General features: G+C 35.9%; 1 protein-coding gene across 1 annotated transcript in view; it reads left to right on the top strand.

Annotated features, from left to right (window-relative positions):
- The first annotated feature begins 7490 nt into the window (after positions 1 to 7490).
- Positions 7491 to 14768, top strand: part of fam222aa (family with sequence similarity 222 member Aa) — a 99777-nt gene continuing 92499 nt past the window's right edge. Inside the window, exon 1 of the mRNA XM_048188627.1 lies at positions 7491 to 7617. The gene's annotated coding sequence lies outside the window, so the exon portion shown is untranslated. The remainder of the gene's footprint in view (positions 7618 to 14768) is intronic.

Raw genomic sequence — 14768 nt, 5'->3', positions numbered from 1 at the left:
TCCGTCTGTCCATCTGATCTATCTATCATTCTATCGTTCTATCTATCTATTGTTCTATCGTTCTTTCATTTTATCTATTGTCAGATAGTTTTATCTATCATTATTTACAAATGAATGTGATTTTAACGGTAAAATATTGTAAAAAAATTGTAAATAGGTTAACAGTAAGTTCCCATATTATATACAGGGAAAAACTGTAAAAGCTCTTAACCAGACATTTATGCAATTTTCACAGTATAATGCTGTAAATTTTACAGTTTTTATAAGTAAAAAATACAAAATCAATGTATAATTTACAGTCAAAATCTGTAAACTGATATTCCCACAATTCCCTGTTTGACACTCCACATTTGAAAGTATTTTGTTTAAATTATCATGTTTCTTAATAGTTTTTGTTATCAGTTATGTACATTAGGGTTTTATGTTACATTTTCTGTTGTTTAATGAATGTGTTGTGGGTTACCATGATGGTGTTTTGCGTTTGTGTGAATGTCTCTTGTGCACCTCTTTATATTAGTATATACTTCAGCTCGTGGAAAAGCTACTTGTGATGAGCTCTGATTCTTCATGTGGCTTTCTCTTTTACCACCTACATTAGGTGGTTGTCTATGTTAAAGGTACAAAACAGATTTTAGTAGTAGTGTGCATTGTTAAATTTATTGGTTTACATTCAAATTTTCTTGAATTACAGTTTTATACTGTAAAATTTACAGTTTGTTCTGTAAATGTGTTTACAGTTTTTCTGTATTTTTTACAAAATTATTCTGGCAACCACAGCTGCCAAAATTATTTTGTAAAAACTTTTTTTTACAGTGTACCTATATACCGCATATATCATTCTACCTATATACTACCTGTACTCTGTATACCTCATAATGTTACTGTACTTTTTAACAACAAAGATGCACAATACATAATATATATCATACAAGAATAATATTGGTTATGATTTGTTATACAGTTGATGCTAAATACTTGTTTTAATATGTTGTCAGACCCTCACTAATAAAGGGTTAGTTCACCCAAAAATGAAAATACTATCATTAATTACTCACCCTCATGTCGTTCTACACCCGTAAGACCTTCGTTCATCGTCGGATCACAAATTAAGATATTTTTGATGAAATCTGAGTATCTGACTCCATAGACAACAATTTAACGAACACTCTCTAACGCTCTTTACGTTCAGCGCTTCCAGGTTCTACATCAGAATGACGGCTCAGTATTGGTCGAAGCTGTTCACGTGAGCTATACAACGCATGTGTGTGATGCTGACGCAGGAGCTGGCCAGTAATGAGCTGGTGTTCTGACGTAGAACCTGGAAGCACTGAACGTAAACAACGTAGGAGAATGACACAGAAGAGAAGATATTGTTGAATAAAGTCTTTATTTTTGTTTTGTTTTTGCGTACAAAAAGTATTCTCATCGCTTAATAAAATAAAGGTTGAACCACTGTAGTCACGTGGACTATTTTAACACTGTCTTTAGTACCTTTCTGGACCTTGAAAGTGGTGGTTAAATTGCTGTCTATGAGCTATGTAGATTTCATCAAAAATATCTTAGTTTGTGATCCGAAGATGCACGAAGGTCTTATGAGTTTGGAACGACATGAGGGTGAGTAATAAATAACAGAATTTTCATTTTTGGGTGAACTAACCCTTTAATTAGATCAAGGTTCTTGCTAGTGTTCAAATTTGTGTTGACAATATAGCCTACTAGAATCATAGGGAACTAGGGAGTGGAATGAGACAACACCCCATGTCTCTTTTCTCCTCTGCAGGATTATCTGAATGGCACCGGTCCTAAATTACACCCTTCTTTCTGCCTCAGTATGACACGACTAAAGCCACTAGTCTGTTCTGAGTATTTACAACTGCTTTGTTGCCTTTTTCTCTTATGCGCATATCTGTAAAATGGCTTTAGGACTGGAGATGAGAGATTGCTTTTGGATTGGTCTCAGCTTTCTAATCCTCTCTCTCTCTCTGTCTCAATCTCTCTCTCTCTCTCTCTCTCTCTCTCTCTCGTCTCCCCTCCTGCTTGGCAGGCCCACCTGGAGTCATTAATATCAGCAGTTCCACCTGTTAGCTCCAGGGCGGTGCGGCTGCAGCCAGGGCTGTCATTAGCCTGAGTGAGGTTGTGCTCCCAGCCTGCGACCTGCCTCGTTTGCCTGCCTAATTTATTTACTGCGAGTCAGTGGCAGCGTTGGGACTCACCATGGTCTTCCAGAGAGCTCTCTTTCTCTGCCCCTCTCTCGCTTTCTGTCTCTCTCTCTCCCTTTAAAAAACTAAAGAGTAGGCGCTGTAAATTATGTGAATGGAGCTCTTTAACAGGGCAGGGTGAGCGGAGGCAATGATTGGTCACAGTTTAATGGGACTCTGGTTGTGCTTTAGAAAACTCTTAAAGCTGCCAGGCTTTGGTCAGTTTTTGCTTCACAGCATGCACAATCACTAAGTAAAGTAGCGTCTGGTTTTCTGACACTGATAACAATAAATGTCTAGAGCAGAAAGGGCATTTTTTCTTGTTTAAAGTAAAAAATGTTCCTGGTCTTAAAAATATCCTTTTTTCCCATCAAAATTGACTGCGGTTTGACACTGCGTTGAGATCAGTACATTTTTTGTGTGTGTTGTTGAGTCTCTTATGCTCACCAGGGTTGCATTTATTTGATCAAAAACAGTAATATTATGAAATATTCTTACAATATAAAACAACTGTTTTCTAATTTAATATATTTAAACAATTTATTCCTGTGATTGGAAAAGCTGAGTCTTCAGTATCACATAACCTAGCAGAAATCATGCTAATATGCTGATTAGGTGCTTTAAAGGCATTTCTTTATTATTATCAATGTTGAAAACGGTTGTGCTGCTAAATGTTTTTGTGGAAAATGTGATACTTTTTTCAGGGTTCTTTTAATAGAATACCAAGTATGTAAAAAGCTTTAGTGTCACATTGATCATTTAAATGCATCTTTGCTGAATAAAAGTGTCCATTTTTTCCACAAAATTGAAATATCACTGACCCCAAACTTTTGAACGGTAGCGTATTTGCTGTTGACATATGCAATATTTTAGTCTTATTGTCTTAACAACCCGTCACACAAAAGATGATGGAAAAATCACATTCTGATCTTTCAACTGGAGATGCATTAACACAAATCTGACTTGAAATCTGCGGATTTCAAACCACATACAACTGATTGTATGGGATTTAAGGCACAATATGTAAGATTTTTGCATTAAAATATCCAAAAACCACTAATGTAGCTAATTGATTAGAATGAAATAAAATCATGTGATCAACCGTAACAGTTATAAAACTTTATTTAATTACCTCATCCACGAACATGATTTGTGAATCCCGTCGAATTGATTTCCATCGGCAGTGGAGGTGAAGACAACAACTCCCATGATTCCACTCCCCTTCACAGCATCATCAAGCAACGCCTTTGTTATTGTTTTAAATATGCGACTTCTCGCATCGAAACTTACATACTGTGCCTTTAAAGGGTTAGTTCACCCAAAAATGAAAATTCTGTCATCAATTACTCACCCTCATGTCGTTCCAAACTCGTAAGACTTTCATTCATCTTCGGAAAACAAATGAAGATATTTTTGATGAATTCTGAGAGCTTTCTGTCCCTACATAAACAGCTTACGCAATTGCAACTTTGACACTTCAAAACGTTCATTCATACAGAGATTGGAAAACTAATCTTCGTGAATTGAGTGGTGTAGTGATGCGCGAGAACAAACCTCTTCCGGAAGCTCAAACATGTTGTGTGTGTAACCAATGAGGTCAATTCTTGTGTGAAAAAACAGACATGTTCAAATTCCAAAGCTTGTTACTTCCTGTTGGTAAGACTGACAAGCTTTGTAATTTGAACATGTCTGTTTTTAAATGTTAAAAGTAATTTTAATGAATACAAATTATACGTTTTAACCACTTGGTGGAATTGTCAGACGTTCCCTTCATCATTCGCCGTGGTAGTGCGTCAAATCATTCACAGGTATAAATATGAAGCTATTGTGCACTCAAGTGATTTTGAATTAATATTTCATTTCGATATACAGTGGTTATATACTGTTGAAACTAATCGTGGTATTCATATCACTGCCGACTCTATAAAACATTGGCAAGGAATACTAACAATACCGAGCTCTGAGAGCCCCCTAGTGGTCGGGAGCATTTCCGTTGTGTTGTGGCTTTATTTCGTTGTGTTGTGGCTCGATTTCGTTGTGTTGTGAACTTATGTTTGCTTTTTTAATTTCGTTGTGCTGTGCACTACTGGGCCACCGTAGTTTGTTCTCGTGCGTCATTCAGGTTAGGTTGAGCATTTGTTTACGTTCACTGATCAATGTTTATATGTGAGTAAAAGCTTAAATTAAATCTGTTCATCATAAAAAGCAATCGAGTGTCTTCAGAAAATTTAGACTAAACCACTCAATTCATATGGATTAGTTTTCTGATCTCTTTATGAACTTTTTGAAGCATCAAAGTTGCATTTGCATATGCTGTCAATGGAGGGAGAGAAAGCTCTCAGATTTCATCAAAAAGATCTTCATTTGCATTCCGAAAGTCTTAGAAGTTTGGAACGACATGAAGGTGAGTAATTAATAAAAGAATTTAAATTTTTGGTTGAACTAACCCTTTAACTCTTGTTTTTTTTTTTCCCTGTTCATATGACAAAACATTCATTATCAACTTGAGATGATTGCTTGTCATTGTTACATGTACCATTGTCAAGCGAATTTTCACATGCAAAATCCAGTCATTTCAATTAGAATCCACTCAATCTGGAATTTCACATAATGGCGAAAGTTATATGTATCGTCTATAACAGAAAGCATCTTGGTTAGAAAGTGACTTCAGTGTGAGTTGCGCTTCATACTGTACATTGCTACACTCTAAAAAATAACATTTGTTCAACAAAAAAAAAATATGTTAATGTTTTCCACTAGAATTTTTAACTTAAGCCAATTGGGAGAATTACATTAATTCAAAGCAATATTTTGAGTTGATCCAACATAATGTTTTAAGTAAGGTGAAGACATTTTTTGGACACAATAAAAACACATTTCTAAGTAACATGAACTTAATAATTGTCACCATGAATGCAACTATTTAAGTTGATCCAACATAATGTTTTAAGTAAGGTGAAGACGCTTTTTGGACACAATAAAAACACATTTCTAAGTAACATGAACTTAATAATTGTCAACATGAATGCAACTATTTAAGTTGATCCAACATAATGATTTAAGTAAGGTGAAGACGCTTTTTGGACACAATAAAACGCATTTGTAACATGAACTTACCAAGCACCACTTGTCACCATGATGGTAAATCTCCAAAAACCCACATTAACAGAAACTCTTCTAAATTAGTATAACAAAACACTAATTACTGCTAAATCTCCCTTACCATTAATCTTGTGCAAAAAACATTATATAACACTTAATTTTAGCATTTACTCTCCCTTTCAAGTGCCATGGGCAAAGCATGATGGGAAATATAAATCACAGCCCAGTTTCACTTAAGTTCGTCTAAATTAAAAGAAGTGTTCATACAACTCAAAACAATGAAACACGTTTACATGTCATCAGATTGTATTTTACATTAACAGAACTTAAAATTAAATACATTTTTGATTAACTGAAAATGAAAACTATGACAAGTCATGATAGTATATCGAATCAATAGGCATAATTTGTGTGTCATCCAAGCTCAATAAAATAACAATTATCCAATAATTGTTATTTTATTGAGCTTGGATGACACACAAATTATGCCTATTGATTCGATATACTATCATGTATTGCATCACGTATTGGATAAAATTAGTGTCTATGTCAAATCATCGTTATCCAAGAAAATGTTATAATATGCTAATACCACAGACAAATTCCCATTAAAGATGACATAATATGAAGTAGGTAGAAAAACATGGGTCTCCTGCATTAGAGTTTTGTTGTATTTTTATGGTTTTTCTAGTGTTTGGGAGGCTCAAAGTGTAGGTGATATAAGTATATTTGCATCTATTTTGAATCAACGATTGAGAGAAAAAGCACATGATGCATGGTACACATCGATTTTAGAAAATAAGAAATTGAGTATATATGCACAATGCAAGTCTTTGATAATACAAGAGAGCTACATTGCATCTGTGTATAAGGCCAAGTATTCCTGAAATAAACTTGATTGATTGATAACAATTACAAGTAAAAAGTCTAACAGCATTTCAGAACTTGGTTTCACAACAATATATATATATATTTAAGTAATGACTAAAGGTCCACTGAATTAGTTTTTAGAGTGTACACTATTTTCAATAGACAGTTGAACTGTGTTGCTTATGAAATATCGCTAATTTGACCACACCTAAAGACAGTTTCTAGCCTTTCGCTCTTTCTTATTAACTCCTGAGATAAACAGTCGAGCTGGGCCAGGCAGCATGGGGCTGAAGACAGCACTGTGAAGGTGCTTTGAAGAGCAGAGAGTGGTGATTAATGCTCTCGTAAAGGAGGTGAGCTGATTTTGATGGAGGGCTTTATAGATCCTGCTGCCTTGGAGGGTGGGTGGCAGGGTGGAGGGGGTTTCTTATCCGTTTATGCAGCTTTCTGGAGGAAAGCTGAAGTTATCAAACTCTATTTGACAAACCACTGGCCAGCTGCGTGTACCGCAGAGGTCCACTGAGAACTCGACGTGTCACCGTGAGCCATCTTCACTCGAGTCCAGTTAGCCATGTGGTCTCTGTCTATCAAAACAGACAAAGTGAGCCTTCAGGGTGGGCGCCTCTGGGGTGTACGCACACATGCACATGCACAAACGCTGCAACAACAACCTCTCTGCCTCAAAGAGCAGCTGTTTGTCATATGGCGCTATCAAGAGCTAATCATCCAGGAACGACTGGCCTCTAACAAACAATAAATCAATAGTTACTATGGCGATGGAATCTCAGGGAAAACAGCAGGGCCTTTTGACGCAGGCAGGTAATGAAATGATAATACCTTGCAGATGGAGCGGTTGTCAAGGAGTCGCTGACCTTGAGTGGCTTTGTCACTTTTCCTGCAGGTAAAAGAGAGAAGAGTTCTGTCAGCGGGGATAGCGGGGGGACCTCAGGGGAACATTTTGTGCACCTGCACTGATGAAATTATTGTATGTGTGTGAAAAAGAGAAAGAAAGAGAGCGTTTAGGTGAATATAAAAGCCTTTTTATTTCATTGTTTCTTTTTAAAACTGTTAACTGTCCTTCAGCTAGATTTTTAAGCGTTTCATCAAGCATTTCCTGTTTCTCTGGAGACCTTCTGGCTGGTTTTTATTCATCGTAGTGTCAAGATTTCAATCCCCATAAAGCATTCTAAAAAGCACCAACAACTTCTGAAAATTTCAACCCTGTAGTGTCACTTTTCATGTCTTTCTGTGATATGAAACATAATCAAGCAGCATTTTCTTATTTTCTCAGGTGAACAAACGCCTCGGGTTTCGTGTCTGACTTCTCTCAGTGTGGGCCGGCCGTCATGCAGGGGTGCAGGGTGAAAGGTCGCGCTCCAGGAAGCACTTCAGAGAGGAAGTCAAACTGAGCTGTTGCATTGTGGAAACACAGTGGGTGACCGTGAGTGTAAGTGTCTGCGAGAGCAACAGAAGAGGATGGAGAGAATAACATTAGAGCTTATGGTGTTGAACCGAGTGCATTTAATGGTAGAGATCAGTTTGTTTGGATGGTGTACGAGTGGTTTACTGAAAAACGGTGGTTTATGGCTCCAGTTCGTTTTGCAGTTGGTGGAAGTAAAATGCTATTGAAATTGTTTTGAAGCTTTACATGCTCCCCCTCACACTTATTGAAGTATCCAATATACGTAAGATTTCAGACACCCTGGCTAGCGCATTTTCCCTAGACGTAGTGTTTGCGTTATATTTTACTCTCAATCAAACCAAGTGGGAAAATAACCTACAAACTAGCTTTTTGCTTGCTGATGAAATTTGAAACAGTGTAGAAGTGGGCGAAAATCGGCGGGCATGATGGGGCAGATCTGAAATTGCTTTAGCGGAGGCTCCATAAGAAGAAACGTATAGAGAGAGAGACAAAGAGAGAGCTAAAGAGAGACCAGAGATAGAGAGAGAGAGAGAGAGAGAGGGGGGCTCCCTGCAGGCCTCTGCAGCTCAATCCTATTTATTGATTTTCTGTCCACTCCTTCAATATGTGGAATGTGCGCGGGCCAATAGATGATGACAAACGGGGCCACCAGGGACAGCAGCGGCTCTAATTGAACTTGATGGAGTACAGCTGAGGATCAAAGGTTGCGCACACTCTGTGACATTACAGGTTCTCTTCTGGCGGAGATAGAGAGATGGTGTGCGTGGAGAGGAAAGGCTGGTTGAAGGAAAAAAGGTGTGATCCTCTATTCTAGCCCTTCCCTCCCTCATGTTCCAGGTCATTTTCAAAATATAATGACTTTTACAGTCATAAAAAGGATTTTAAATATTAAAAAATAACAGATATCAAACCTGTAATGCTATATTGTTAATTAAATTAATTTTGAACATTTTTTAAAAATAATTTGAATTTTCTAGGTGCTTGAAAAATGTCTTTGTCCCCTATTTTTAGTCATTTATTAATTATTTATTAGTGCATTAGTGCAAGGTCCAGCAAGTGCACAAAAAAGTAAGCAATTCATTATATGTATGTATGTGTGTGTGTGTAGGCTATATATATATATATATATATATATATATATATATATATATATTTTTTTTTTTTTTTTTTAATTAAAAAATGAATTTATTTCCTTTAATTTTTTTCACTTGGTTAATATACACATTAATGGTGTTTCACTGTTTAATGTTTGTGTGAAAGATAAAAAAATTATTAGTGTAATGTATTGATTTTAGTCTCAAAACTCTCATAAAAAGTCATCTTTAATGGGAATTTGTCTGTGGTATTAGTGTTTTTGGTTACAACCTATGCTGCATTCGGGAAATAAAATAATATAATTATAAATTAAATATATTTTCCTAAACCTCCTATAGAATTGTCAAAAAATGGGAGATTTAGAGCTAATAAGCCAAATGTATTCACCTTTATCACTCATAGATTATCTGGACAACTTGTGAAATAATTGTCCTGTATGATTAGTAATAATGTCAAGAAATGAATACATACTTACTATTGGCTTCTTGGAGACTGTATTCAAAATGTCACAGTTTTGTAAGCCATAAAGTCAACATTTTTTGAGAATGACCGTCCTCCTTTACTTTCACTGCTCGGTCAAGCACAATGGAACCTGGTGCTTTACAATAACAACCTCCTGCCAAAAGCACAAGAAAACAAGGGGAGAAGAAAAGCTCTGTGCTCTATTTTGATGAAAGTAACAAGCACAGCTTGTCGTAAATAGGCTTTCTGAGGCCTGAGGCAACTCCTCCCCCCAGGGGAGCCGCTTTCTCTCTCTCTCTCTCCCCGGGCTGCTGTCGCCAAGAGGGCCTTGCAGCTGACACGGGAAAAAAGCACAAACAAGACGTGTCTTCAGCTGTTCTGACAGAGGGAGGAAATGATATTTTCTGGGAGAATGCTCACTTGTTCACTCAGGTTTTTCTTCCCGCCTCATGAGGGAATAAGACATGAGGACGACATGGTGGAAAAGCCCAATGTGGGTTTTTTTTTTTCTTTTCATGAAAGTGCTGCTGCATCTTAGTGTAGTCTTTAATTTGAGGTTTACTGGGAAGCCTGGAAGTGGAACCCTGCAGACTTCTGGAGTCTGGAGACCTGTGTTTTGTGTGTGTGTGTGTGTGTTTTATTTTGTTGTTTTGTGTTATTTCTGTTGTTTTTATTTCCTGTCCTCTGTTTATGTTGAACTGTAAAAAGTTTTTACATTTGTTGTGGTGTGCTGTAACTTATTGAGCTCAGAATTCATTGTGTGACAATACATGCGGATTGTCTATCTATCTATCTATCTATCTATCTATCTATCTATCTATCTATCTATCTATCTATCTATCTATCTATCTATCTATCTATCTATCTATCTATCTATCTATCTATCTATCTATCTATCTATCGTTCTATCTATCTGTCCATCCATCCGTCTGATCTATCTATCTATCTATCTATCTATCTATCTATCTATCTATCTATCTACCTGTCTGTCTGTCTGTGTGTTGTTCTCTATCTATCTATCTATCTATCTATCTATCTATCTATCTATCTATCTATCTATCTATCTATCTATCTATCTATCCTTCTATCTATCTATCTATCCTTCTATCTATCTGTCCATCCATCCGTCTGATCTATCTATCTATCTATCTATCTATCGTTCTATCGTTCTATCTATCGTTCTATTGTTCTATCTATCGTTCTATCTATCTATCGTTCTATCTATCTATCTATCTATCTATCGTTCTATCTATCTGTCCATCCATCCGTCTGATCTATCTATCTATCTATCTATCTATCTATCTATCTATCTATCTATCTATCTATCTATCTATCTATCTATCTATCTATCTATCTATCTATCTATCTATCTACCTGTCTGTCTGTCTGTGTGTTGTTGTTCTCTATCTATCTATCTATCTATCTATCTATCTATCTATCTATCTATCTATCTATCTATCTATCTATCTATCTATCTATCGTTCTATTGTTCTATCTATCGTTCTATCTATCTATCCTTCTATCTATCTGTCCATCCATCCGTCTGATCTATCTATCTATCTATCTATCTATCTATCTATCTATCTATCTATCTATCTATCTATCTATCTATCTATCTATCTATCTATCTACCTGTCTGTCTGTCTGTCTGTGTGTTGTTGTTCTCTATCTATCTATCTATCTATCTATCTATCTATCTATCTATCTATCTATCTACCTGTCTGTCTGTGTGTTGCTATCTATCTATCTATCTATCTATCTATCTATCTATCTATCTATCTATCTATCTATCTATCTATCTATCTATCTATCTGTCTGTCTGTCTGTCTGTCTGTGTGTTGTTGTTCTCTATCTATCTATCTATCTATCTATCTATCTATCTATCTATCTATCTATCTATCTATCTATCTATCTATCTATCTATCTATCTACCTGTCTGTCTGTCTGTGTGTTGTTGTTATCTATCTATCTATCTATCTATCTATCTATCTATCTATCTATCTATCTATCTATCTATCTATCTATCTATCTATCTATCTATCTATCTATCTATATCTGTCTGCCTGTCTGTCTGTTGTTCTCTATCTATCTATCTATCTATCTATCTATCTATCTATCTATCTATCTATCTATCTATCTATCTATCTATCTATCTATCTATCTATCTATCTATCTATCTATCTATCTATCTGTCCATCCATCCGTCTGATCTATCTATCTATCTATCTATCTATCTATCTATCTATCTATCTATCTATCTATCTATCTATCTATCTATCTATCTATATCTGTCTGCCTGTCTGTCTGTCTGTCTGTGTGTTGTTCTCTATCTATCTATCTATCTATCTATCTATCTATCTATCTATCTATCTATCTATCTATCTATCTATCTATCTATCTATCTATCTATCTATCTATCTATCTATCTATCTATCTATCTATCTATCTATCTGTCTGTCTGTCTGTCCATCTGTCTACCATTCTATATATCATTATATCTGTCTATCTTTCTATCATTCCTTCTGTCTGTCAGACCTAGTAAACATCAAACTTTTCAAAACATTTTCAAGGCTTCGTCAAGCCAGCATTCGGTTTATCTTGACAAACTTTGCTGTTCTGGTTAAAAATTGCTTTGAATTTCAGTTTTTTTAATTCCACCTCCTTACATTCAAATTCAGATTGCTATTTGCCAAAATTAAAATAAAATCCAGGAATTCTCAATTCAATTCTGAATGGCACACAACCCTGGCATTGTGCTGCTTTGTTGTGTTGTGTTGTGTTGTGTTGCTGTGTGGTGTGGTTCATGCCCCAGTGGTGAGGGCCAAGCCTGGCTCGTCATGCTCTGCTTGTCTATGTGCACAGGCTCCTGATCCCTGATAACCCAGATGTGTGTTTATTCAAATGGGAGCAGCTCCAGGCTTCCCCTTGCAAATAAGGGGCCATCCGCACGTATTGTCACACAAATTAAAAACGGCCGTTTGTCTGGCGGATAAGAGTCTGTGAGAGGTGTGTGCACGTCTGTTTGAGAGTAAATGAGAGAGAGAGAGAAAGAAAGGTGTGGACGCACTCCAGCCGAGAGTCTTTGATGTGCATGCCCGTTCTCCTCCTCCACTGAACCTTGGTACTTCCACTTCTTCCTGCTGCTGTCATCTCCGTCCCTCTGGAATAAAGAAAGGGAAAAAAGAGAGAAAGTGATTTTCTCCACACCACCACCTGCATTTGAGAGCCTTGAGATTTCTAGGGGTTTTTTCATTGTGAATAAATCTTCACCCTTTTCTCCTCCGTTGGCTCGAATCCCCAACCGTATAAGCCAGTCTGATCCGTCCCAATAATAAAAGTATTGCCGGCCAGTCTCCGTGAAAAATAGGTTCAGCACATGTCTAATTCACTTTAATTACTGCCGCATTCAGAGCTCTGGACACACTGCTGACTAGGTCAACCTGTGAGCCTGCAAACGCGCACATGCACACGCAGGGCAGGCTGTCGTTTTTGGTCAGGCCTCACGGATGGTTCTGTCAGATTGTATGAGGCTCAGGAGTGAATTGGATCTATGTGTAAATAAGTCTGTCCCTCAGACTAAGGTTTTAATCTACTGTCTTTCTCTTTATCTAGCTTTACCCTACCCTCAGGTAATTCTGAAATCTCCCACAATCCCGTACTCTCTCCCTCCCTCTCTGTCTCTGCGGCTAACAGCTGGTATCTGTGTGCTTCCAGCTGTGTGCTTGTATAAAATCTCTCATAGAGTGGCATATTTAATTTTGAAATGCCCATTTCTCTTATTAAATGATTATGAAGACAGACGATGTGAAGCAACCAGTGTTGGAGAGTATCTAACCCAAAGCAGCTGCACTGCTAACTTCAGTGTGACAGTAGTTCAACTGCAGTTCAAAATAGTGTAGCTTTTCCAGTAACATGATGTAGTGACTAAATGCAATGCTAAACATTGCTGTTTTTAAAGTCACATTGCAGGCATCTTTGCAGCCAAGCAAACTTAGGGAAGAATCAAAACCACGAAAGGCTATATTTATTTAATCAAAAATGCACATTTACAGTAATATTGTAAATATTACTATTTTAAAATAAATGTTTTCTATTTTAATATATTTTAAAATGCAATTTGTTCCTGTGATGGCAAAGCTGAATTTTCAGCAGCCATTACTCCTGTCACATGATCCTTCAGAAATCATTCTAATATGCTGATTTAGTGCTCAAGAGGTGTCTTATTATTATCAATGTTGAAAGCAGTTCTGCTTATTTTTTTATTTTTATTTTTTTGTATAAACTGATACTTTTTTTTTTTTTGATGAATAGAAAGTTTAAAAGAACATTTAATATTTAAATTATAAGTCTTTTATATTTTAAAATTCTAAATAGCATTATAAATGTCTTCACTGTTATTTTTTTTGCATCAATTTAATGTATAAAATAAAGAATAAAAGCATTGATTTCTTTTAAAAAAAATCTTACTGACCCCAAACTTTTAAGCAATCGTGAATGTAAGTTAGGAAAGTTTGATTCATTCTAGTGAATTGGTTCATTTGGACAGTTCATGTAAATGAACAGATTCAAAATGATTCACTGATTTGAATGCAGCATTTTAGTCCTTGTTTTATATATATATATATATATATATATATATATATATATATATATATATATATATATATATATATATATATATATATATATATATATATACATATACATATATATATATATATATATATATATATATATATATATATATACATAATGGTCATTGCAGTGTTGTAGTTCAGCTGCTTTCAAAATGCTTTAACTTTTTTAGTGAATTGGTTCATTAGGATAGTTTAATCGATTCACTGATTTGAGTCTGTGCAGCATTTTAGATTATTTTATTGCGAATATTCAATTAACTGCAGCTCATTTGTATAACTATTGCAGAGTATTCTAGTTTTTTAGTTGTAATTAGTGTATTTATCACTCTAATTGAGGTTGTTCATTATTGGCTGTGCTTAAATAAATTATTTCCTTGGATAGTTATAAATTTAAAACGATATCACCCCTTAAGTATCTATGTACCATATGGTTTAAATTTTGAGTATAGCTTTTTAGCTTGGCGAGATACAGCTTCAGAGTAACTTCAACAACACTATGAGCAACACTTACTTGCGCTTCTTGTTATTATCATTTCAGAATCTTTTATTGACTCACTCCAGGCCTTGACTTCTTGCAAGTTCTGAATGTCTGCTTCTCACCCCTGTTCAGAGGGCAGTTTCTCTCAAACAGCTTTTGTGAAGTGTTATATTGAGATTGGAGAATCATATTGACATTAGTTGTCAAAAATGCCTTGGCCTTGCACTGTGAATGTTTTGGTGATAAACAACACTGTCTAGAGGGTCATCGGTTTATTTCCTCTTGTGGCTTGTACTGTATGAGACTCTCTGAATGCTGTTCTGGATTCTTCTTTAGAAAGTTAAAAAAGTCTGGTTTTGCTTGCATAAAAATGCCAGTGCTCTCAAATAGAGTGAATACAAACCTGAGAATACACCCTTATGTTTTTGAGTGTTTTCTGGGTGGTATCACACATAGTTTCAGTCTCAAGATGTCACACCCATGGATCACCCACAGTCAGTTAG

The sequence above is a fragment of the Megalobrama amblycephala genome, linkage group LG4, assembly GCF_018812025.1.
Source record: "Megalobrama amblycephala isolate DHTTF-2021 linkage group LG4, ASM1881202v1, whole genome shotgun sequence".
Classification (NCBI taxonomy): domain Eukaryota; kingdom Metazoa; phylum Chordata; class Actinopteri; order Cypriniformes; family Xenocyprididae; genus Megalobrama; species Megalobrama amblycephala.
The sequence above is the reverse complement of the archived record's forward strand: the minus strand, read 5'-3'. Positions and strand labels throughout refer to the sequence as shown.